Here is a 24,111-nt window from a genome sequence, read left to right on the forward strand (position 1 = left end):
AGACTGAGCCACCCAGGAGCCCCCCCTTTTTTTTTCTTTAAATATTTTTAATGTTTATTTAATTTTGAGAGACAGAGAGAGAGCCTGAGTGGGGGAGGAGCAGAAAGAAAGGGAGACACAGAATCTGAAGCAGGCTTCAGGCTCTGAGCTGTCATCACAGAGCCTAACCCGGGGCTTGAACCATGATATCATGACCTGAGCCGATGTTGGATGCTTAACTGACTGAGCCACCCAGGTGTCCCGGTCATTAGTATTTTTTTAAATTATTTTTTAAAAATTTATTTTATTTGAGAGAGAGAGGGAGAGAGAGAGAGAGTGAGAGAGGCCGTGGGGGGAGGGCAAAGAGAGAGAGAAGGAGGGAGAGAATCTCAAGCAGGCTCTGAACTACCAGCTTGGAGCCTGATGCAGGGCTCGATCCCACAAAATGTGAGATGATGACCTGAGCCAAAACCAAGAGTTGGATGCTCAACCCACTGAGCCGCCCAGGCATCCAGTCATTGGTACTTTATGTTAGCACTCTTCTAAAGATTCAGATCATTTTATGTTCCTATTACTCATCCCAACACTTTACAATGATTTCACCTACAAATAGATAATATTCACTTATTTACATGAATTTGCCATGAAGATCAGTTTTCCATGTTTATTATTATGAAGGTAGAAGTACTTTTAGAGTTTTTTCCTTATAATATAGGACATGCAATATTTGTTAATATCTATAGTAATAAAAGAATAGATAAAACAGAGATATACCAAAAATGAGCACAGATATAGTGAATTATCTGGTATCAGAGTACAGCATCCATATTAATACTGACGAGCAGCAAAAAAAAAAATAGTATTAAAGAAAAGAAATTACATTACATCTCAATGTATAATCTGAGAGCAAATTCCTATTATGGGATTCCATTCACATACATCATCAAAGCTCCTATGTTCGGATCACAAGTAAAATCAAAGAAAAGAAGACAAGACTGCAAAATGATTTCGCTACATGGGAACTCTCTAGTTATGTTTTATTTTTTAAATTTTTTTTAACATTTAGTCATTTTTGAGAGACAGAGTGACAGAGCATGAGTGGGGGAGGGACACAGAGAGAGACAGAGACACGGAATCTGAAGGAGGCTCTAGGCTCTGAGCTGTCAGCACAGAGCCTGAACACACGAACTGCGAGATCATGACCTGATCCGAAGTCAGACGCTCCACTGACTGAGCCACCCAGGCGCCCCTCTAGTTGTTTTAAATGAATACATTGCATTGTGTGTCTTATAGGAGATACTATAGTTAAAGGCTGTAATGTCTTTATCTTAAGAAATCTCAAAGAACTCTATTGTGTTCTCAATCAAGAAATAGTTACAGAGCACCTGTGCTGCATGCCAGATACTGTGCTAAAGATTCAGTGGTGGGTACATTTAGACAAAGGCCTTGCTTTAGCAGAGCTTATATTTTACTAGGGAAAATAGACATCAATTAAATAAGCATATATTTGATATAAAATTGCAAGCATAAATTCAAGAAAAGAGAGGAGCATGGAACCAAGAGTGTTTGTCACATGGGATCTGTCCTAGTTATGGCAGTGAGCAAAGGACTCTCCAAGGAAGTGACCATTGAGGTAAGATCAGAAGGAGGAATAGGTTTTACTAGATGAGGAAAGAAGATAAGAGCATTCCAGGAGAAAGAGCCTCATGTCTGTAGAACCAACGGGTAGAGGGAGCATGGCAAGAAAAAGGGCTGAAAAAAAAAAAAAGCCCGTGGAGTTATAACAGAGGGGGAGGCCGAGTATAGGGCAAAATGAGCTGGAAATGTGGAAATATGGGATAAGGTGATTTCTTTCTGGATCATGTTAGGAAATTTGTTTTATATGAAGAGCAACAGAAGGAAACATTGAACTGTCATAAACAGGAAGGTGACTTAGATTTTTGTTTCAAAAAACTGCCAAGTACAGAGTGGAAAGAAGGCATCTCATGAGATCAGGGGATGATCGTAGTAGGAATAGTTGGAACGCAAGGTGGAAGAAGAATGATTTATAGTCAGAGAAGAAAGTGTGAGAATCAGTAATGGTGACGGTAGAACAGTTATGTATGGTGAAAGATGCCTGTTTTCGTATGCATTTACTTTTCTGTTAAAAAACAAGGACTTGAGAGACAATTAATCAAATGAACTCTGAAAGAAACAGTGAAGTGGCACAGAAGACCCACATCCGTGACTTTCAGCTAATCTCTTTTGCTTACCTAGTCATGAATGTATCATCAACATACTATTAAGCATTTAAGGGCTGCAGTAGTAAGAGCACTAAAGGCAAATATAATGGCAACCAAAAACTTCTATTAATTATGCAATTATATTCATGGGATGGATTATCTGCTGGAGATCATGTGTGGAATACTTGGATTATATGCCCTTTATGCTTATTTCAGGAGGAGGAGATGGAAATAGGAAAAGGTAGAGTTGGCTTAGGAGACTGAGGAAGTGAGCAAGTGAGCAAGAGAGAGCATCACAACTTTTGGACCAAATAAAATTTTGGTGATATAATCATTTTTGCATTTTAAGCTATATTTCCTCTCTCAAAAAATTGGCACCTTCTATGATACAATTGTAAACAATGCCCTTGAAACACAGTGAAATTGTTCTTAAAAAAAATAAAACCACATATTTAACATAATAAACAGAATTTTAAATGGAAAAAAAATCATGATGTATTTATATTTTCCACTTATACAATATCTTTAATCATCCTCGACTCAGAAATTTTGATCAATGCATTGCCCGATTTTTGATCAACGGCTGTCCATCGCCCCCACTTCTACATCATTAACTGATCTGTTAATGACAGCACTGTGCGCACATCGAGTGAATTGTTCTTCTGTTATAAAGTGAGCCTGCTCTTGGTAAGGCCACTAGAATGAAGGGAAAGGAGGGAAACTCTTGGGTAGGAGCGCATGTATTTCTAATCATCACCAGAAGACCAGGGAGTCCGCTTTCCTGCCCTTCATTTTTCTCTGTAAACGTTCTTTGCTAAAGCTATGACACCCTCGCATTGCTCCCTTTACAATGAAGCTGTAAATGTCACTTTAGCATTTAACCAGAGAGCGGAAATGCCCGGAATGAAAAGCCAGGAGAACAAAGTGGGAGTGTTGGAGCTCAAGAGCTGAGGGTCTGCCCAAGCTAATCTCCCCGACTTTCACCCAACCCTGTTGGATGTCTCGTTACGGTGTGTGCGGAAAACGCTGAACAGTTAGAGCAGACTCCAGTGTCGTCCGGGCTCCGGGTGCAGAGTCCATTATACATGGTGTCAGACAGTTTTGACAAATGCACCGACACAATCAAACCTTTTATCAATGTGAAAGTAACCTTGTCACAGAAATCTGTCAAACTGTGCAGATACAACTAAAGGAAAACAATCATCATGCACTTCAGAGTAACGGAGTAAATAAGAAAAATGTGAGTGGACATTTTTTTTTTAGTCCTTTCTTACCGTGTCAATGAAGATTTAAAAGTTCCCTCTAATAAGACCCAAGGAAATTTATTAGTAGCTTTCTCCTGAAAGCCAGACTCAAATTACGCAGCTGCTTTTGAGGCGTCGTAAATCTGTATGGTGTCAGGTGTGAGTACGAAGTGAATTTGAGGATCTTTGAACCCTCCTTTGTGTAATTTAAATGAGAGAGTGCCTTTAAGGTCCAAAGTAGATGTCTGAATTGACTCAGCATAGATCTGAAACTTAGCTGCATATATTAATTCAGGCTTATGTACAATTATATTTGCCAACTATGCTTTCTGAACCAGACATAGGATTTGGTTTGTAATTAATAGACAATTATCATTAATAAGGAATTGTTTACATATAGACAACATTTATTGTGTACTACATACACACTCTACGTTTTTTAATATTACCTCATTTAATGCTCAAAATAGCTTTATGAAGTGAGAGCAATAATTACCGAGTAATAGTTGAGTAAACTCAGGCTCAAAATGGTTAGGAGCCTTATTGTCCAAATTTACAGATCCACCAGCATTCAAACCCAGCTCTTCCTTGCCACCACGTAAACATTCATTTAATGAGAATGAGGATGGCATAAGTCTCCAGTTCTCACATCCATGGCTGCCCGTGAGTATCCCTGGAGGAGCTTTAGAAAAATACTACCGCCTGGATCTCACCCTCAGGGATTCTGATTTAATTCATGATACTAAGTTAGATACTTAGATTTAGATAGTCCGCTTAGATACTGAGATTTTTAAAAGTCTGTTCAGGTAGGGGCACCTGGGTGGCTCAGTCAATTAAGCGTCTGACTCTTGATTTCAGCACAGGTCATAATAACCTCATGGTTCATGAGTTTGAGCCCCACTCCTGAGCTGGTAGTGTGGGGTCTACTTGGGATTCTTTCTCTTTCTCCCTCTCTTTCTGCCCCTCCCATGCTCTTGGGCACTTCCTCTCTATCAAAATAAATAAATAGACATTAAAAAAATTTAAAAGTCTGCTCAGGTAATTCTACAATGTAGCAAAGTTTGGAAACCCCTGGAGTAAATCATGCTAATAAAAAGAATATACTTTAATCTTCTATTTTAATTCCCTTACTCTGACTTGCATAGATTCTAGAAATTTCATAGGAGCCACCAATTTTTTTTTTTCATTTAACTAGAAGACTTAAAAATAAGTTTTGTTAAGATAATTTTGGAGCGAATTGGATTTTCCAATTAAAAATGAGATTTTTTTTGTTTTAGATTTATGCATGGAAAGTCAAGCCCTGAAATGGGGATCTATGAGCACTTTAAAGAATGTCCTTGGAGGGGGGCACTTGGGTGGCTCAGTCAGTTGAGTGACTGGCTTTTGATTTTGGCTCAGGTCCTGATCCCAAGGTTGTGGGATCGAACCCCACGTTGAGCTCTGCCAGTGCTGAGCATGGAGCCTGCTTAAGATTCTCTGTCTCTCCCTCTGTCCCGCTCCCCTCACTGGTGCTGTCTCTTTCTGAAGCAAAAAATAAAATAAATAAAATAAGAATGTCCTTGGAAGGACATCCCTTTCCTTCTTCACACGATTTTTATTGTCAAATGTTTCTTTAACATTCCATTTTTTAATAACATTTGCATTTAACTGAGGATTAAGGAACTTTTCCTCTTTTGACTCATGTTATTAGCTTCTATATATTTACATTTTTCTTGATGACTATAGTCTATATGTTATAGAACATATCTAGTAAATCTTATAGCATTTTGGGGGCATCCTGGAAATTATGGTCCCACTGATTCATTGACCACTTTTTCATTATTTTTTATTACTATTTTATTTTTTATTACTTTGGATGAAGAAGATTCTGCTGAATGTCCATGATTCTTCTAAAATATTTATTTAAATAGCTGATATCTGATAATACTTTTTCCTATTTATCCTGGAAACAGGGGACATAAAAACAAGAATGAAACCATTGAGAGCACCAGTTAACATAGGTTACTCTGTTGGTATCAGCACCAAAAAGCTGGGGATGGGGAAGGGTATGATTAACTCCTTCTGGGTGGCCAAGTAATGGCCTGGAGCTCTGGGAGAATTAGAATTCGAGGCAGATATCGTGATGAGTGCCTGAAATTCTGAGGGACTTGGAATTTAAGGGCAGGACTTTGGCAAGCTCAGGTGGCATCTAGGTTTTCAGTTTGCCCATTGATATTCCAATTGCCAAGTATGGCTGACTTTTTTTTACTCCTTACCTTATTTGATTTCTCTGTTATTTAACTCTGTTTACCTCTCTTTTATTTGTGAAATGGTCTTCCTCCTTGGCTATCATATTCCTCTTTCTTGGGTCTTCTCTTATCTTTTGGAGATTCTTCTTTCCAAATTCTCTTCATCTGTCTTAAATGTTTTTTCTGTTTTTCAGAGATTGGACCCCCTCTTTTCTTGTTTTAAAAAGTCTACTTAAATAACTTCAGCTATTCTGATGATTATGAAATCTACATCTCCAGGCCATGGATTCTTCTCTTAGTCCTACATCCATATCTCATTATTTCTGAAAGATTCCAAGTTTGTATTGCAAGAGCTGTCAAACTCATTGTCCAAAGATGATTATTCTTAGACTTGTTCCTTCTTCAGGATTCCCTTTGTCTGTGAATGGCACCACCATCCACCCAGTCGTTTAGATTAAAAAAAAAAAAAAGACAAAATAAAGAAAGAGAAAAAGATCTTAAAGTTACTCCTTTCTTCAACCTAGAAATAGTTGCCAAAATACATAGATTTCAATTGCTTGGTGTTTATGACATCCAACACCTCTTGTGCTTCACTACTGCCAAGGCTTATTTACTCATTAGCCCAAAGGTATTTATTGAATGCCATCTATGTGCCAGGCACTGCAGATAACTTAAGGACTGGTGAAATATCTGCATAGAGCTTACATTGTGATGGAGAGAATAATAAATGAATAATTAGGGGCGCCTGGGTGACTCAGTTAAGGCATCTAACTCTGCCTCAGGTTATGATCTCAAGGTTTGTGAGTTCGAGCCCTGTTTCAGGCTCTGTGCTGACAGCTCAGAGCCTGGAGGCTGCTTCAGATTGTGTGTCTCCCTCTCTCTCTGCTCCCCCCTGCTCCGCCCCACTTGCACTATCTCCTTCTCAAACATGAATAAACATTAAAAAAATAAAAAATAAATAGATTAACTAAAGAAGAAAACATTAGAATATACCATGAAAAGAAGGTTGAAATGCTATGAAAAGGAGATTGTAAGTAGTGACTGGGAGGTTATTATAGACTGGGTAATGTCTTTAAGATGAACTCTCAATTTCAAGAAGGAGCCAGGCATATGATATTTAGAAGGAAGGGCATTACAGATAGATTTAAGCTTGTACAAAAGTCCCAAGGTGGAAATGAGCTTGGTGTATTCAGGGAACATGAAGATCATAATAGCAAAAGAACAATGATTAAGGGAGGTAAGGACGGTACGATGAAGCAAAAAAGGCACACCGGGGCTAAATCAGTAAGATTTTCTAAGCAGAGTATGGAAATTGGATTTTGTCTTAATTTATTATTATTATTATTATTATTATTATTGTTATTGTTATTGTTATTATTATTATTTTGCAAAGTTATTCTGGCTACTCTGTAAAGAATGGATTTTATGGGCTTAGGAGGGAAGAGGCCAGCAAATAAGCAAGGAGGTCATTGTGGAAGTTCAAGCAGGAGACAGTGATGGCTTGGAGTAGAATCATTGTGATGGAGGAAGTTAGAAGTGATGGGTTTGGGATATATTCTGGAGATGATTTTGATAGAAGTTTCTGATTCTAGAAGTTACTGATATGGCAGGGTGGTTAGAGGAACAGAAATTAGGAATAATTCCTCAAGTTTTGGCTTTCACATCTAAAAAAAAGGTACAGGGCCATTTCATAAAATGTGGAGGATTGTGGAAGGAACAATTTTGGGTGAATAGAAGTCAAGGGTTCCCAATCTTGTTATTTTTGAGATCTTGTTAGACAAAAAAGAAAAAAAAAAGAAAACAAAAGAGAAATGAGATACAAGTTGGCAGTTTGATAGATGACTAGTTTTCAAAGCAGAGGTTAGAGTAAGAAATATAGACTGGGAGCCATAAGCCTTATAAGTGGCATTTAAACATATGCTAATGTTAACCATATAGTGCCTAATATGTGCTAAACATTATTCTAAGTAGGTTACATGTAAATACTTCATATTACATGTGTTAAATCACTTATCTGTTATGACAACCCCCATTTTATAGGTGAGAAGCCAGTGACACAAAGAAGTTAAGTGACTTTCCCAGTGTTACTCGGCTGCTAGTTGGCAAGTTCAGGATTTAAATAAAGGAGTTTGGTTTAATAGTTCTTCTCTTAACCAGGATTCATACACAGGGTATGTCCACAGCAAGAAAAATGGTCATACAACTCAACATTCTGAGATTCTGAGGGGGGAGAAGCCACAAAAAGAGTTTATAAAAGAATAAGCGATGATATCAAGGAAAACCAGGAAAGCAGGAGAGTGTGATCTAGAAACTGGGGAAAGAAAGTATTTCAAGAATGCAGAACAATCAAGGCTCTTGAATACTATTGAGACGTTAAAAATGTACCCACAGAGAAGTCACATTTGGATTTGGCAACATCGAGGCATTGGCAAGCTTGAGCAGGGTGGTCTTTGTTGGGGAGTTAAAGATGAAAGCTACTTGGTGGGCCTTTCTCCAGGGTCATTACCTGACAATCCTTACAAATAACAATGCCTTTTACTCCTTCATGCCCAAACTATACCTAAATAGTCATCTTGTGATTTATTCTGCTTCTAACTCTCTTTCTCTCTCCTTCTTCCTCCTTTCCTGATTGTATTGGACTTCCATTATGAAACTTGTTCTAAGGTAGACTTTAAGTTCATGGTGAGAGACAGAGAAAGCCGCGTTCCCCTCAGATACTGCATTCCAAATTGTTCCACCAGAGTGAAAGAAGAAAGGTTTCCAATAACAAGCTCTTTTATTTTCTGGATCCCAAGGAGAGTTTTGGAGGGAAGCCTCAGGATAACTTGAGTCACATGCATTTAAGGAACCAAATAAGGATCAATACTGTGCTTACTCACTCAATAGTGCTGCAGGAAATAACCATTTATTCTTGCCTCAGCCACCAGGTTCCAGCTGTCAAGCAGATCATAGTGTGCCACTGACTGCTAATTCCATACCTAATGCAAAGTAATCTGGGCTCACTGAATGGTGTTTGCTGTTTGCTGATTTTTTTTTTCTTTTTGGCTCTGGAGTCTTTCTGCAGGTTTCTTTTTGCAACCCATGACTTTTGGGGGCACAATATTAGAGGGTCTTGATAAAAAACACGCAAAGCATACCTGTGTATTTGTCACATTTAAAAGTGACAGCGAGTCATTTGAAAATTGGCAATAGTATGATCTGTATATGTCATTTAATCATGATTGCAAGTAAGTGATCATTACAACTTATTCTTAGAAAGAGCATTTGAAAAAAAAATTTTTTCTTTTTACCCGTTATCATATTCATTACATCTCTAGCATCGTGGTGTCTTCTTGATGAACGAGTATATGACATCATAAATATGCCCCTAAATTTTTTGTAAGTAGATTTGTTGTTTTAGTTTTTCAATCAACATTATTGAGAAATAACATTAAATACATTCATTTTACGTGCAGGATTTGATGAGTTTTGACAAATATATGCACCTATGTAGTTGCCACCCTAGTCATGATGTAAAATATTTCCATTATCCCAAAAGCTTTTAAAAATATAAACATATGCTACACAATTCACAACTTGAAATCACTAAGAAAACAAGGAGGTAGCATCATACCATGAGAGTAACAGAGAATTTTGAATCAGTTGTGGGTTCTAGTTAGCCTTTTATGAGGTGTGAAAGTTTGGTCAAATCATTTAGCCCATTTGAGTCTATTAGTGACTGATACATATTGAACCCTTAATAAATGCTAGTTGTTATTCACTTATACAGTGAGAAAAAAATTCTGTCATTCATATTTATATGTATTAGGGCTAAATTAAGTGGAGCTCACTTGTAATTTTAAGGAGTCTGTATCCAAACAAAGCACCTATTTTAGTTTTTACATTATTCCCGTCTTATTTATCTCTCTGTAACAGTGAATCCTTTTATTATCATGTAGTATTTTGTATTATCATTGCTATTCATTGTTTAGTGGTGTATTTATACTATAAACATTCACAATATGAGGGTAAATATATGCCACTTAAGCTCTAAATGGTGAAAATTAAAGTATACTGCAAAACAGATTTTAAAACACATAGTTGTAGTACATAATAATATATTTTAAAAAATAAAATGGAAAGTTTCAATTCAAATTGATGCCAAGCATTTTAGCTTTTGAATGTAATGAAGTGGTTTAAAACATATTTGATCATCTCAGTCAATGTGTCCATATGAATGGTATTCTGATATCACTTAGACTTAATTGCTGAAAATCAACAAGTTGAATTTGGTGTAGCTTGAATCAGTTCTTATCAACTAAATTTTCTTACAAATCATATATTTAAAAAGTCTTTCCTCAGTGCTTCTATTAAATAATTTTTAAATATTGTTTTTCGTTTACTAACAACCTCTATTTATTTAAATATCCACACTAAATTTAGAATCGGGGAGATAGATGCTTAAATGATATCAATTACTGAACCATTCTTACATGTCAAACTTGATGTAGGTTGACTTCTTTCTCAGAAAATACAGAAAGCCTGTTGTTTCAGTAGTCTGTATAAGTAGCTTTGTTCTCTTTACATGATTATGAGGAACCACTCAGGGTTCAAGTCTCAAATCTGTCATTTATTAGGTATGTGTCTCAGGAGAAGTTATGCTACTTCTCTGTTCCTCGGTTTATCTTTCTATAAGACGGATCTAACGATGGCACCTCCCTTTTAGCATTGTGGAGAGAATTGGGTGAGGTAATACACAGAAAGCATTAAAATAAAGCCTAGTATAGAAAAGGCACTCAGTGAGTGCTAGCCATACGAGAACTTTCCCAATATAAACTGAAATCGATTTTGCTCCCAGAATATGGACATTTGTGTAAAGCTGGTGGTCATTTTGTTGAAATGATTTCCAGCTCTGTACTAAAATTTTATATATTAACATACTCTCCCACGTTTTTTGGGTGGGTTTGTTTGTTTGTTTTTTCCGGTTCTGGTGTTGTGTGGTTCCTTACTTCTAGACTTTACCTATGTAAACGCAATTGCCTTCATTACTCAGGATAGACCTTTGTTTTGGTAATTGCTGTCCTCTCTACAAGAGTTTTCGAAGGCATGGAGCCTGACATTGATTCCTTACCTGCAAAATGGAGCCTTGCTGATTCTTGCACAGGAATCTTGGGAAAACAACCAAGTTTAAGATAAAGAGCTGACCTGTTTTACTGATTCATGCTTTGACATTACTGGGCAAGCCAGAGGTGTCATCTATAGATGATCTGCATGTCTCAACATAAAAGGATGCCACAGTCATGCAGTGACCTCTGCGATCGCTACACTTACCTGTGTGCTTTATTGGATAAAGTGTCCTTATGGTACTGTCATGACCACAAACCAGACAAAGGCTGTAAGTGGTTCAAGCAAGAACTAGAAACAAGGTTATCAGGGAACTATAAAAGGCTTCCATAATCTCAAAATTGAAAAGAGGACTCATCTCGCACTAATTATGAATGGCACCTCTGAGACAGGGAAAGGAAGCATATTTCCTGGGAATGCTTTCGTGTCAGGATCATTTTTCTGAGTGGAAAGGGATTTGCCGAGGGCCTTCACATAAATAGTCAGTGCTGGGTTCTCGGCCTCTGGATGTGACTGTTTTCTCGAACTCTAAACCAAAAGGGTCGTATTTATTAGGTTACAACTTCACGCTAATTCTGTGGAAGATGAATGCACTCGCATTCATGGCATATCTGAATTCCAGTGAAAAGAGCAACCATTATAGCAAGAGCTGACATTTGTGAGTGTTCCGTAACATATATTGTTAACGAGCACTTTGCAGGTAGAGTGACTAGCTGTTTGTGGCTTGTCCAGGACTTTCCCAGTTTCAGCATGAAAGTCCCACATCCTGGGAACCCCTCAGTTCCAGGAAAATCAAACTGCCGTGTGCAAGTATTCAATTTAATCACCAGCCTCTTCCATCTCCAATGAGCTACTGTTATTGTCTTCTGCAGCAAAGGGCACTGAAGCACAGAGACATAAGGTCATCTGAAGCTCTGTGTAACTACTGGCATATCCTACAAGTGACCAAATGGGAAGTGAGACCTGGGCCATAGAGCCTACTCTCTCCCTCTTTGTCTTGTATCACTATTGGAATAAACACATCATCGTAGAACCAGACCCCTTTTCTCAAAACTTGCTCTAGAACTTGGGTGTCAGTCCAATGCCTACGGATGTAGGGAGAGGAGGAAAATTATTTCCACACCATTTCTTAGTGACACCAAAACATTGCCAACTTTAGTCTCAGAAATGCCTGTCAGTGGGCTTGAAGGAATGACTTTCAGAGCCGCTGCAGCAAAATTAATTAATGACTTGGAAAAATCTGCCAAAGCAACGTACCTATAATGTACAACTGGTGCATAATAGTTATTTAAATAGTGTCAAGTGTCTCATTTGGAGGGAAACACATCAGCAAATGCAGTTTGTTTGTGTTAGTATCCTTTCTCCGTTTTTATTTTATTTTATTTTATTTTCATTAATTATTATTATTTTTTTATGAGAGAGAGAGAGACAATGGGAGGGCAAGTGGGGGAGGGAGACAGAGGGAGAGAGAGAATCTTAAGCAGGTTCTATGCTCTGCATAGAGCCCGACACAGGGCTTAATCCCACAGCACTGAGATCATGACCTGAACCAAAATCCAGAGTTGGATGCTCACCCGACTGAGCCACGTAGACACCCCTTCGTTTTTAAATAAAGTATGAAAAACTCTTCAGACAAATTATGATAAAGTATCTGAATGTATAAAAATGTGTTTCAAATGGAAGTTACTGTTTCCTGATTGTCAGTGACATAAATGCTGTTTAATATAGTTTTGTACCTTCCAACTCTCGCTGTGGAAATGCCAAGTGTTCCAGGTAGAATCATATAATTCCCAGACTTTCAGATTTAGAAAAGCAGTTAAATAACAAATAGAGGAGGATTGGCCTACAAGGCATTAACAGCTTTGAATCTTATTTATTTATTTTTTTATGTTTTTATTTTATTTTTGAGAGAGAGACAGACAGAGTGTCAGTGGGGGAAGGGCACAGAGAGAGGGAGACAGAGGATCTGAAGCAGGCTCTAGGCTCTGAGCTGTTGGCACAGAACCTGATGAGGGGCTCGAACTCATGGACTACGGGATCATGACCTGAGCAGAAGTTGGACGCTTAATCGGCTGGGCCACCCAGGCACCCCTGATCTTGTCAAACAGTGAATGATATGAAACAAAAGGCCTGCTTCCTGTTATTTACTGGCACATAGACCTAATGGCATATATTTAGTATCACTAGCACTTGCTTTTCAGAAGTTCATTTTAATACTAAAAGGGCCGTTGTCTTAGTATAAGGCAAGAGAGTTAAACTTTATCGCAACATAGCTCAAAGATAGGTGTTCTAGTGCAGAAAACTTCTGACTCTATCTCGCATCGCACGCACCTGTTTTTTGGTACCAGTGTGACAGTGTGAGAGGCTACGCTCAGTGCAACATGACACAGGATTCGGGTTTCTGATGTGCTCCATTTCATTTTTTTTTTTTACCACAGTCATCGTAGAATTCCAATTTCACATCCCTGTGTTGACAGAAGTGCTAGTAGCATATGTCATGCTATTTCCCTCAATTGAGAGTTTTCTCGGCAAACTGAGAGTAGCTGGGGGAAGCACAGCCCCCCAGACAGGGCCAAAAAGAAAAAAGCTGCTGCAAGCTTAGTGTCTGCCCAGCATGCCCAAGGAAGGAGATTCTCAACTCAAGGGTGCTTACCCTTCTCCTCGGGTCCCAAATGGCCCACAAGGAATGGTCGAGAATATATTTGAAAGGCATGAATTTGATCCAGATAAACATTGCCAAGAATTGGCCATTGGTGCAGCAGCTGGGAATTGGGAGACCTGAAGTCTCTCTCTTCCTGGCTGTCACCAAAGAGCTTCATGGCTTAGCAAGTTCCTTTATCTGCCTGAGCCTCAGTTGCCCCTCTGGCGTTACGACCTCCAGACTCCTTCTGTTATAAAACACATAATGGTTTGATTTCCATTTTTCTGAGAGCCCTGCTTTCTGCTAAGGAACAGTATGTACCAAAGCATTAATCGGTCTTTACTTAGCAAGTAGATTTGTCTTTTCGAGTATGACATTCAATTTTACCTGGATTTTAATGACAGTGTTTTCACCTAAATTCAAAGTCCCATGTTGCCTTTGTGCAAAAGACTGCTTGGTATTAATACTAATTGTTAAAACAGGGAAATTGCTGCAAATATATTACTCATCTTTTGTTCCCGATGCCTCATTCATAGAGGTAATTTTAGAACTTGGTGAAAGATAGATGCCCTAAGCCTAAACCATGGTGACAAATAGGAAACAAATATAAAAAAATCAAATTAAAAAATGATATGGAAAACATGTACTTAATATGTATGGAAAAAATGGTGGGGCAAATTGGAAATGTGGCTAATTTTCCAAATCCAGTAGACATCAACACGTATCTCCCCACACACACATAAACACACTGCATCTATATGCTTATTAACATTTTATATTGGGAGACTGTAATTTCCTTGGGAGTGGGAATGTATCTTCTTCACCATTGTTTCCCTAACATTTAGCTCGATTCCTGACACATGTCAAGTGGCTTCTAAGAATTTGTGGCATGAAGTGTTCACTGTTGGGACAAATTTCCAGGCACTGTGAATGAATCCTCCTTACATCCTAACCTCGTATAATCTTCACCTCTTAAGACAGAATTGGAAGAAATTGCATTCTATAGAATCAAACTTCAGAATAGCTAATTTGTGTTAATACTCATTTGAATATTAAAACTGTAAGACTGACCTTCTCATAACTGCAAAATGCTGAGCCAGGCAGTTGGAGGGGTGTAGCTGATGTCAAAGAAGGTGAAACAAAGAAATTCTTATAGGATATCATCTTAGGTACTGGCAAAAATCAGTGCTAGCTCCCCTCTTTGGATTTTTTAAAAATAACAGCAACAACAACAAAGCAATAAAGGACATCAGAAGAGAGTGAACAGACAAAAGACCAGTCATGTTGTTGCAACATATCCTATGTGAATGTTGTGAAAGAATCATGATATGACTCACAAGTGTGGAAGTACAATTTGCTTGATCCCCTTGAAAAAGGGGGGAAAATCTTCAACTGCATAGTGTTATGAGACATATATTTGGGCCAACAAAGACAAATTAGATCATGAGTTTTTTAGAGAACATATTCTCTGAATCCAGGTGTGCTTATGTTTACAGGCTGTCAAGTTGTACTTTATGCATGGCGTCAGGCAGACTCGGGGATTTTCTTCTGCAAGGTGCTAATAGCCGTTGACCGTGATTTGCACAATATTTAGTTCCCTAATGGAAAGTGTCCCTCCTACTTGAATTTCAACTTACTTACCTCTCTGTTGTCTATCTCGTGGGCAACAACCCTCAGGGGTATGTAGATCAGTCCAAAACAGACAAAGCTTAGATATGCTTTCCTGCAATCTGGACCAATGCAAAGAAAATAACATTAGATAGGCTGGTGGCTTATTAGCTGCCTCCTATATTTAGAACCCTTGACATTGGCTCTAATAATGGACATCCTCATAGAGTTTATTCTGTTACCTAGAATCAACAATTTCTATAAAATCTATGCCAAAGATCAGATTTCTTACAACAGCTGGAAAAAGGGAGCTCTATGATTCCAAATGTCAACATACTGAACAATTAAGTTTTCTGACCCTGAGAGTGCCCATCAGCCAGTATTAGTAACACAATGGGTGGGTAAACTCCAAATGTTGTTCCATATATTTTGTGCAAAAATTGAAACCAGTCCAGGAGAGCTGGAGAGAAGAAACCGGCTATTGAGCCAAAGGAATTAGTCATCATTTATGTGTCACCACATTCTATGACCTTTGTTTGTTTGACTTTCCAATAAAGATTTAGGTTGTAGTTTACAAAAACAGGTGGTAAACACGCAGTGAAATGGAGAGAAAAATGCGTTGGCACTTCTTGAGGGAGTAGCTCAAATCAACTATTTTAAATTAAACAGAAGAAGTCTAAAGGTAGAGCCGGGTTCTTAATTAAGGTTCTCAGGAGCTGCTAACATGGATGCAAAATTTTGAAACTAAGCTTGAATGCTCATTTTTTTTTCTTGTTGAAGTTTATATAGTCTGAAAATGTTTTTAAACATTGGTACAAGCATATCTCGTTTTATTTTGCTTCACTTTGGGGCACCTGGGTGGCTCACCCATATAAGGCAGCAAATTTCGTGGATAAGTGTCATGTGTGTTCTGACTGCTCTGCCCACTGGTCACTCCCCTGTTTCTTTCCCTTTCCTTGGGCCTCTCTAATCCCCGAGACACAACAATATTGAAATTAGTCTCATTAATAACGCTATGGTGGCCTTCAAGTGTTCAAGTGAAAGGGAGAATCACTTGTCTCTCACTTTAAATCAAAGCTAGCAGCAATTCAGCTTAGTGAGGAAAGCAAGTTGAAAGCCGAGACAGGTAAAAGTTGGGCCTCCTGCACCTCACAATTAGCCAAGTTGTGAATGCAAAGGAAAAGTTCTTGAAGGAAATTCAAAGTGCTACTCCAGTGAACACACAAATAATAAGAAAACAAAATAGCCTTCTGCCTGATAAGGAGAAAGTCTCAGTGGTCTAGGTAGAAGATCAAACCAGCCATAACATTATCCCCTAAGCCAAAGCCTAATCTAGAGCAAGGTGCTCACTCTCTTCAATACTTTGTTGGTTGAGAGAGGTGAGGAAGCCTCAGAAGAAAAATGTGAAGCTAGGAGAGGGTGGTGTGTAAGGTGTAAGGAAAGAAGCTGTCTCCATGGCAAGAAAATGCATGGGGAAAGAGTAAGTGCTGATGTAGAAGCTGCAGCAAGTGATCCAGAAGGTCTAGCTCAGATCATTCATGAAGATGGCTGCGTCAGACAACAGATTTTCAGTGTGGAGGACACAGCCTTATCTTGGACCATTGGACCTAGCATTATCTAGGACTTTTTTAGCTGCAGAGGAGAAGTCAATGACTAGATTCAAAGCCTCAAAGGACAGTCTCATTAGGGACTAATACAGCTGGTGGCTTTAAGTGAAAGCCAGTGCTCCTTGGCCATTCTGAAAATCCTAGTGCCTTTAAGAATGATGCTGAATCTCCTAATGCCTGTTCTCTAGAAATGGAACAACACAGTCTGGATGACAGCACATCTGTTTTTGACATGGTTTGCTGAATATTTTAAGGCCACTGTTGAGACCTACTGCTCAGAAAAAACGACTCCTTTCAAAATAGTACTGCTTATTGACAGTACATCTGGTCACCAAAGAACTCTGATGGAGATGTACAGTAAGATGATGTCGTTTAAATGCCTGCTAACATGACATGTATTCTGCAGCCCATGGCTCATGGTGTAATTTCAACTTTCAAGTCCTATTATTTAAGAAATACGTTTCATAAGACAGCAGGTGCCGTAGATAGTGATTCCTCTGACAGATCTGGGCGAAGTAACTTGAAAACCTTCCAGAAAAGATTCACCATGTTAGATGACGTTAAGAACATTTGCGATTCATGGGAAGAAGTCAAAATATCAACATTAACAAGAGTTTGGAAGAAGCCGATTCCAGCCAGCACGAATGACTTTAAGGGCAGGAGAAGTCACTGCAGATGTGGTGGAAACAGCAAGAGAATCAGAATTAGAAGTGGAGCCTGAAGATGGGGACTGAATGGCTGCAATCTGATGATACGATATGAAAGGATAAGAAGTCCTTCTCATGGATGAGCAGAGAAAGTGGTTTCTTGACGTGGAAACTGCTCCTGGTGAAGATGCTGTGAAGATTGTTGAAATGACAACAGAAGATTTAGAAGAGCACATAAACCTAGTTGACAAAGCAGCAGCAGAGTTTGAGACCAATGACTCCGAATTTGACGGAAGTTCTACTGTTGGTGAAATACTGCCAAACAGTACCACATGCTACAGAGAAATCATTCCTGAAAGGAATGCAATAAACTTCATCGATGTCTTATTTTTAGAAATTGCCACAGTCTCCCAGCCTTCAGCAACCGCCACTCCGATCAGTCTGTAGCCCTCAACACTGGGGCCAGACCCTCCACCAGCATAAAGATTATGCCTGCTGAAAGCTCAGATGATGATGGCAGCATTTTTTAGTGATCATTCTTTTAAAATTTAAGGTGCATACATTGGTTTTAGACTTAATGGTGTTGCACGCTTCGTACACTACGGTATGGTGTAAACATAACTTCTATATACACCGGGAAACCAAAAAATCCATTTGACTCACTTAATTGTGATATTCATTTTATTGCAGTGTTCTGAGACCAAGCCTGCAATGTCTCCTAGGTATGCCTGTATACGTTTTAAAGGATTCCCGGATATGCAGCAACTCAGTACATGCAATTTTGCTATTAACATGTTTACAAATGGGAGAAAATCTTCATAATCATGGCGTTTACACTGAACGCTCTGGAATCCCCACTGCTTCTCTTGCTTGCTTATCCTCAGGGATAAGGGCAGCTGTTTTAGGGACAGAACATTTAGCTAATCTCAAATGTTTTACTTTTAACTCATTTGGAAGAGAAATGTTAGTACGTGGCATTTGCTTTTCAGCCATTTTCTCTGGAATGCTCTCGCTCCACTCGGGCAAGGAAAACTCAGACGGAAACCTTCACAGGAAGTAGATACCATTGGAATGGATCTTAGGCAGGGAAGTGCTCTGTATCTCTGGGTTGGCACAGCCTGGTGAAAACTATTGAACTGTAGCATTTCCGTCGTGGTGCCAGCTCGATGGCTAGACGCCAAGATTGCTCTTTGGCAACAAGCAGCCAGACAAGCAGCTGGTTATTGCAGTGAATCTGAGCAGCGTGCCTAGGGCCTTGACTCTGGTGCCAGATCCTCCAACCCAGTTAGCGACTGAACCCTGGAGGCTCGTTCTGGCTCCGTTCCCTCCGCGCCTCACGATGGGCTTTGCCCTGGCAAGAGTGATCTCCAGCAGATTGTCCTGCCTGGGTCCTGAGCTATGGTGTCTGGCTGGAGTGGGATGCTTAGAGACCACCTAAAGCTGAAGGAACACTTGGCAGCTGTGACCGTCTCGCCGGGGGCACTGGCCGGGGCATGCTTTCACTGGAGGCTGGCTGGAAGACAGCAGAATCAATAGGAGCTGCTGGCATTCCACTCAAGCCAGGGGCGAAGAAGTGACAGCCTCCTGGCGTCTGCCTTTGGCCCCGCTGGCATCTATTTTGTGCTGTCCTTTGTGAAAATCGCGAAGACTGAGGGGCCTGGTGAGCAAACTTGTCAAGAGGAAACAGGCGGGAGGAGGTGAGAGGGAGGAGAAACTGGCCCAGGAGATACAGCCATAATCAACGAGTATAATAACATTAGCAATGGGTGAGCAGGGTCTTACTAAATATTCTCTGCGTTTCCAAAGTGGAAAAAAAAATCCCTTCCTTGGGCTTTTTCACTCTCTTCTTCTGCCAGAACTTCTGGACCTTGAGAATAGTTTGATGTTAGGCTATTGGACAGGAGAGAGCACAGCTTTTCAAGAGGCCCCGTCTCCCGGTAGGTGTTCCCCTCCTGGGGTCTGGCACCATCTGCAAGTTTGCTGCAGCTGCTGATGAATTTAAACTGAGTTAGCAGGAGTTGGGCGCAGCATATTTGGAGAGCACTCATCCTTCTTCTTTTGTTGTGGTGGGAGTGGGGAGAAGGGACTTTGGCAAGATCATTTTCCCACTGTTCTCTAACAGACACCATGATGCAGTTTGCAGCGCTGTGCCCTCCATGTTGATTCCCTGGAAGTTGGAGAGCTATTCAGAATGGTTCAAAACGAAGTCTGAAAATTTGAACATAGCCATCGGGTAATTCTCGGCATCTTTCAAAGGATGCCTGTGATTTCTCCCGGGGAAAGTTGAAGTATACTACAATGGTGGATCTATTAAAAATATTGGCACAGAGGAACAAGGACTCCATTGTGTTTAATTGCTGGGATTCCCGCCTCACCACACAGGACAAGTACCAACAGGATACTGTCTATGAAGCTTGTCTTTTATTCCTAACATTTGATCACTTTCTGGAATCAGGTATATGATTAACATGTGTATCGCTTAATGTAGATGAGGTAAATAGAATAGGACATAGTGCCAATGTTATACTGTGACTCTGAATTTTTTTCCCCTTTTGTTTTTATTTTTTATCAGGTCCACTGACTTTTTTTTTTCCTTATTTGGTCTTTTATCCAAAAATCAATGTTGTTGAAACTCACCATGTACCACGGTCCTCAGGGCTGTGTGGTTCACAGGCGAAGTAATAAGTTCATGTACCTAGTTTAAAGGAGAAATCTGTTAATAGTTTAACTAATGAATATTTAACTCAAAAAATAATTTCATATTAATAGATACAATGGCGTTTCTTATTGAGAGACCCATTTCAGTCGTCAAAATAACACATTGTCAGTTGGGCATTTTGGTTCGCGATGTCACAATTGGATAATTTGTGTTGGAACCTTCATTCTCCCCATCGCCTTCCTAATCTATCTGCTGAACTCCCCTCACACCTAAGAAACCAGCTCAAATACAGTGCATCATGCATTCCATATCCTTTCCCCAATTATCACAAAATTATTTGCCACGGCGTGTGTCTATATCCCTACTTCACCTTGTTTAGGCGTTGATTATAACATTTACCACCCTGTGTTCTAGTTTGTGTATAGTTAGTCATCTCTCCTGCTAGATTCTGAAGGGAGCACTCAGAAGGGAGAACTATTTCTTTTCCGTTTTTGTATGTATTTTTAATTTCAGTGACATTAAATTATACAGTGAAGTGAAATTATCACCATTTACAGCAAGAATTTTTTTTTAAGTTTCCAGATGCGAAAGTATTGTTGATTCTTGGTATTTGTGGTAGTTATTTCCATAAAGTCACTGTGAGCACCGAATTAGCAAATATTTAACCATTGCTCCTAATACAGAGTTAGGTTTCTGTGAAACTCTGATCACAACATTTTCATCATCGACCTATCAGTACATAGCCTTGTTTTATGTAGGTTTCTGTTTAAAGACACCTATTTAATACATAACATCATTCATGAAAACATTGAGCTCGTGGGCAATAGCACTATAAGTCATGCCTGAATAAAGGTTTTCCAACACACATTTTTTTTCTACAAGACACTGTCAAGAATCCAGAAATAGCAAAATTAAACTACCAGATCAGTAAAACCGTATTTAGTAGGAGTTTATTATGCATATAAGAATAGTTCACAAACTGGGAGCTTTCAAATTCGAAACTGATATGAAGCTCAGAAGCATGACATTATAGGATGGCTTATAAAGTGAAAACGAGGAAGTCATTTAACCTTTACAGTGATTGGTTAATACCGTGGGGGTTTCCAGACGGCAGGGGATTGGTTACAAGTGATTATCTTACACCATTTTTAGGAAGATGGCTTAAGTTTCTTTTATGATTATCAGAGGCATTTACAAGAAGTAACCTACGTTACACTCATTTTCATGAAATAAGCTAGCTTTAGTTTTGCTTACATGGCTCAAATGGTTTTGTCTGCTTTGGGGGATTTTCAAGCCTGGCTTCCAATTTTATTTTATTCTACCAGCACATTGTAGCCTTCTTGCACTTAGGGACACTACAGAACACTTCAGCGCTACGCTTGGGGGTCATTGTAAATGGCAAAAAAAAAAAATGTGGTACTAAATAGACTGCCAAAAGGACCCTTGTTTACAGTATGACAGCTGAAACAAGAAGGCAGAACATAGCATTGTTCAACGTCAGCTGAGAACGTGCATTTTTACCTCATTGCACATATTCGTCAATGACCATAAAATCTGTACAAGTGTTGACTTGGAGGCCTCCCCTCATTTTTAAAAAAATTTTCAATGTCTATTATCTTAAAATTTTTTCAATGTTTATTCATTTTTGAGAGACAGAGACAGTGTTTGAGTGGGGGAGGGGCAGAGAGAGAGGGAAACACAGACTCCAAAGCAGGCTCTGGGCTGTCAGCCCAGAGCCCCACGTGGGGCTCGAACTCATGAACTGTGAGATCATGACCTGAGCCGATGTCCGACGCTTAATGGACTGAGCCACCCAGGTGCCCCAGTCCGAAATAAATTTCAGTGAGTGGGCAAATTCACAAATACAGAATCTATGAATAATGAGGATCAGCTATATGTGTATCATGAATATTTAATATTATAGTCACCATTTTGTTTAATCCAAATTGGGTGTGTGGTAGGGTATAGAATTAGAAAAAATAGTTTCTGTGGAGTGTTTTATAAGTAGTGATTAGGAATTTTTATTTGAAGTAGATCTTATTTTAAAATTATGTGGCAGCCAAAGCACTCCTTATTTATCTTGAGTGTTTAATTCGGAAAAGAAAAATGAGACCATTTTCACAAAAAATGCATTTTCCAGAAGATACTCCACACCCCCTATAATCTGCTCTAATACAGAAGTTAATGCAATATTAGCTAAAAATAAAGTATTGGATGCATAAAGGCACATCCTGAGCACAACTATCTGCACAATAGATTTTCAGTAGCAGCAATGAGCTTGACTCAGAATAGAATATAGATATTCATGTATTATTGATGCTAATTCACTCTGGGGAACTTCCCTGTGCAATTTATCCAATCCTCTGCATACCACTGGTTATAGTACATGCATCTTTTTATTCATCCTATGTGAGATTATGAACAGTACCAGAAGGATGCATTCATTAAGATTCATAGGAATGTAATGACCATTTTCCCACTAATAGATTTTTTCTAATAGAAAAAAAAATAGGTGTTGTACTTCCAAGACATTACTCAAACATGTGTGCATGCATAAGTATTTGAGAAAACTCAGAAAAAAAATTAAGCTCTTGCATCTTTAAGTATTTTCAATTAAAAAACCAAGTGTTTGTGTGTGGAAAGTGATCGAAGAAATAGCTGGCAAGGCAAATGTCCTGCCATAGCCCTAAAAATACAGGAGTAAAGGGAGGCCTAGCACAGGAGTTTAGCAAGTGTATGTTGGTGAAATGGGTGACGGGGCTCAAAAGGCAAAAACCCGCAGTTATAAACCATAGGGATGTAATGTGCAGCATGGTGACTATGATTAATCATATTGTATTGCCTATTTGAAACTTGCTAGAAAGTAGAGCTTGAGAGTTCTCACAAGAGCTGTCACAACTGCCTAGGTGGTTCAGTTGGTTGAGAATCTGCCTCCTGATTTCACCTCAAGTCATGAGCTCATGGTCTTGGGATCGAGCCCCGCGTTGGGTTCTGTGCTCAGAGTGTGGAGCCTGCTTGGGATTCTTTCTCTCCTCTTCTCTCTCTGCCCCTCCCTTGCTCATGCTCTCTCTCTTTCTCTCTCTCTCTCTCTCAAAAATAAATAAACCTTTATTTCAAAAAATTAAAAAAAATTTCTCACAAGAAAAAGAAAACAAGTATATAAACAACTCTTATACAAGAGTGACAAAGACAGAATAGTGTGGAAAAGATGTAATCAGATGAGTAGACCTGGGAAATATCTTTTTTTTTTTAATTTTTAAAAATTTTTTAATTACAAATTTTTTTAATCTTTTTTTATTTTTGACAGAGAGAGAGAGAGAGAGAATGCAAGTGGGGGAGGAACAGAGAGAGGGAGACACAGAATCCAAAGCAGGCTTCAGGCTCCCAGCTGTCAGCACAGAGCCGGATGTGGGGCTTGAACTCACAAGCTGTGAGATCATGACCTGAGCTGAAGTCGGTCACTTAACCGACTGAGCCACCCAGGAACCCCCTGGAAAATACCTTTTGAGATGGCCTCGTGTTACGATGAGGCAGCACTGTGAATGGGCCATCACAGGGCACCCGTAAGGCCGCACTGCAGCCCAGGTTCACTCGTGGGTGCAGCATACGGTGTATGTTGGCATAGAGGTAGATCGACTCACTCAAACCAGAGGGAGACATGCTTAACTCCTCATCTTTTTCCACCTCCACATCCAGTCAGTTGCCAAGCCCTGTCATGTCTACCTCCTGCATTTCTCCTCAGTTTGTCCATCCTCTGTCCTTCATCCTCCCTACTACTGTCTTCAACCAGGGTCCTGCTGTCTCTTACTGAATAGACCTCTTGATTGTTCCCTGTGCCTTTAACAAAGACCCTTTAGTCTGTACTCCACATTGCAGTTACTATTAGCTTCACGTCATGTGACCCAGATAATGTCACCTGTAAGCCAAGAGCCCTTCAAGTAGTCCTACTGTCCTTGTGTGTCTTAAAGGCCACTCAGCATCAACTAGATTCTCCATTTTCTTCTTCAGCCTTACTCTTAGCACCTGTCGCCGTGCACTCCCTATTTTAACATTAATAAACTTACCTCACTATAATTGCCACGGCATCTTTTGCCTCCAGACTTTTATATCTGCTGCTACTTCTGCCTGGAATACTCTCCCTACCCCCTCACCCTCCTACCTAGGTGAGCTCTA

General features: G+C 39.4%; 1 protein-coding gene and 1 long non-coding RNA gene across 10 annotated transcripts in view; both read left to right on the forward strand.

Moving 5' to 3' along the window:
- The window catches only part of RBMS3 (RNA binding motif single stranded interacting protein 3), a 1,316,996-nt gene that overhangs the window by 758,059 nt on the left and 534,826 nt on the right, over positions 1-24,111 (forward strand). The window lies entirely within an intron of this gene.
- Positions 1,071-23,022, forward strand: LOC128315370 (uncharacterized). The gene is made up of 2 exons (XR_008298144.1): positions 1,071-18,939; positions 19,402-23,022. It is a non-coding gene; the product is annotated as an uncharacterized LOC128315370 (long non-coding RNA).

This window comes from Acinonyx jubatus, chromosome C2 (assembly GCF_027475565.1).
Source record: "Acinonyx jubatus isolate Ajub_Pintada_27869175 chromosome C2, VMU_Ajub_asm_v1.0, whole genome shotgun sequence".
Lineage (NCBI taxonomy): Eukaryota > Metazoa > Chordata > Mammalia > Carnivora > Felidae > Acinonyx > Acinonyx jubatus.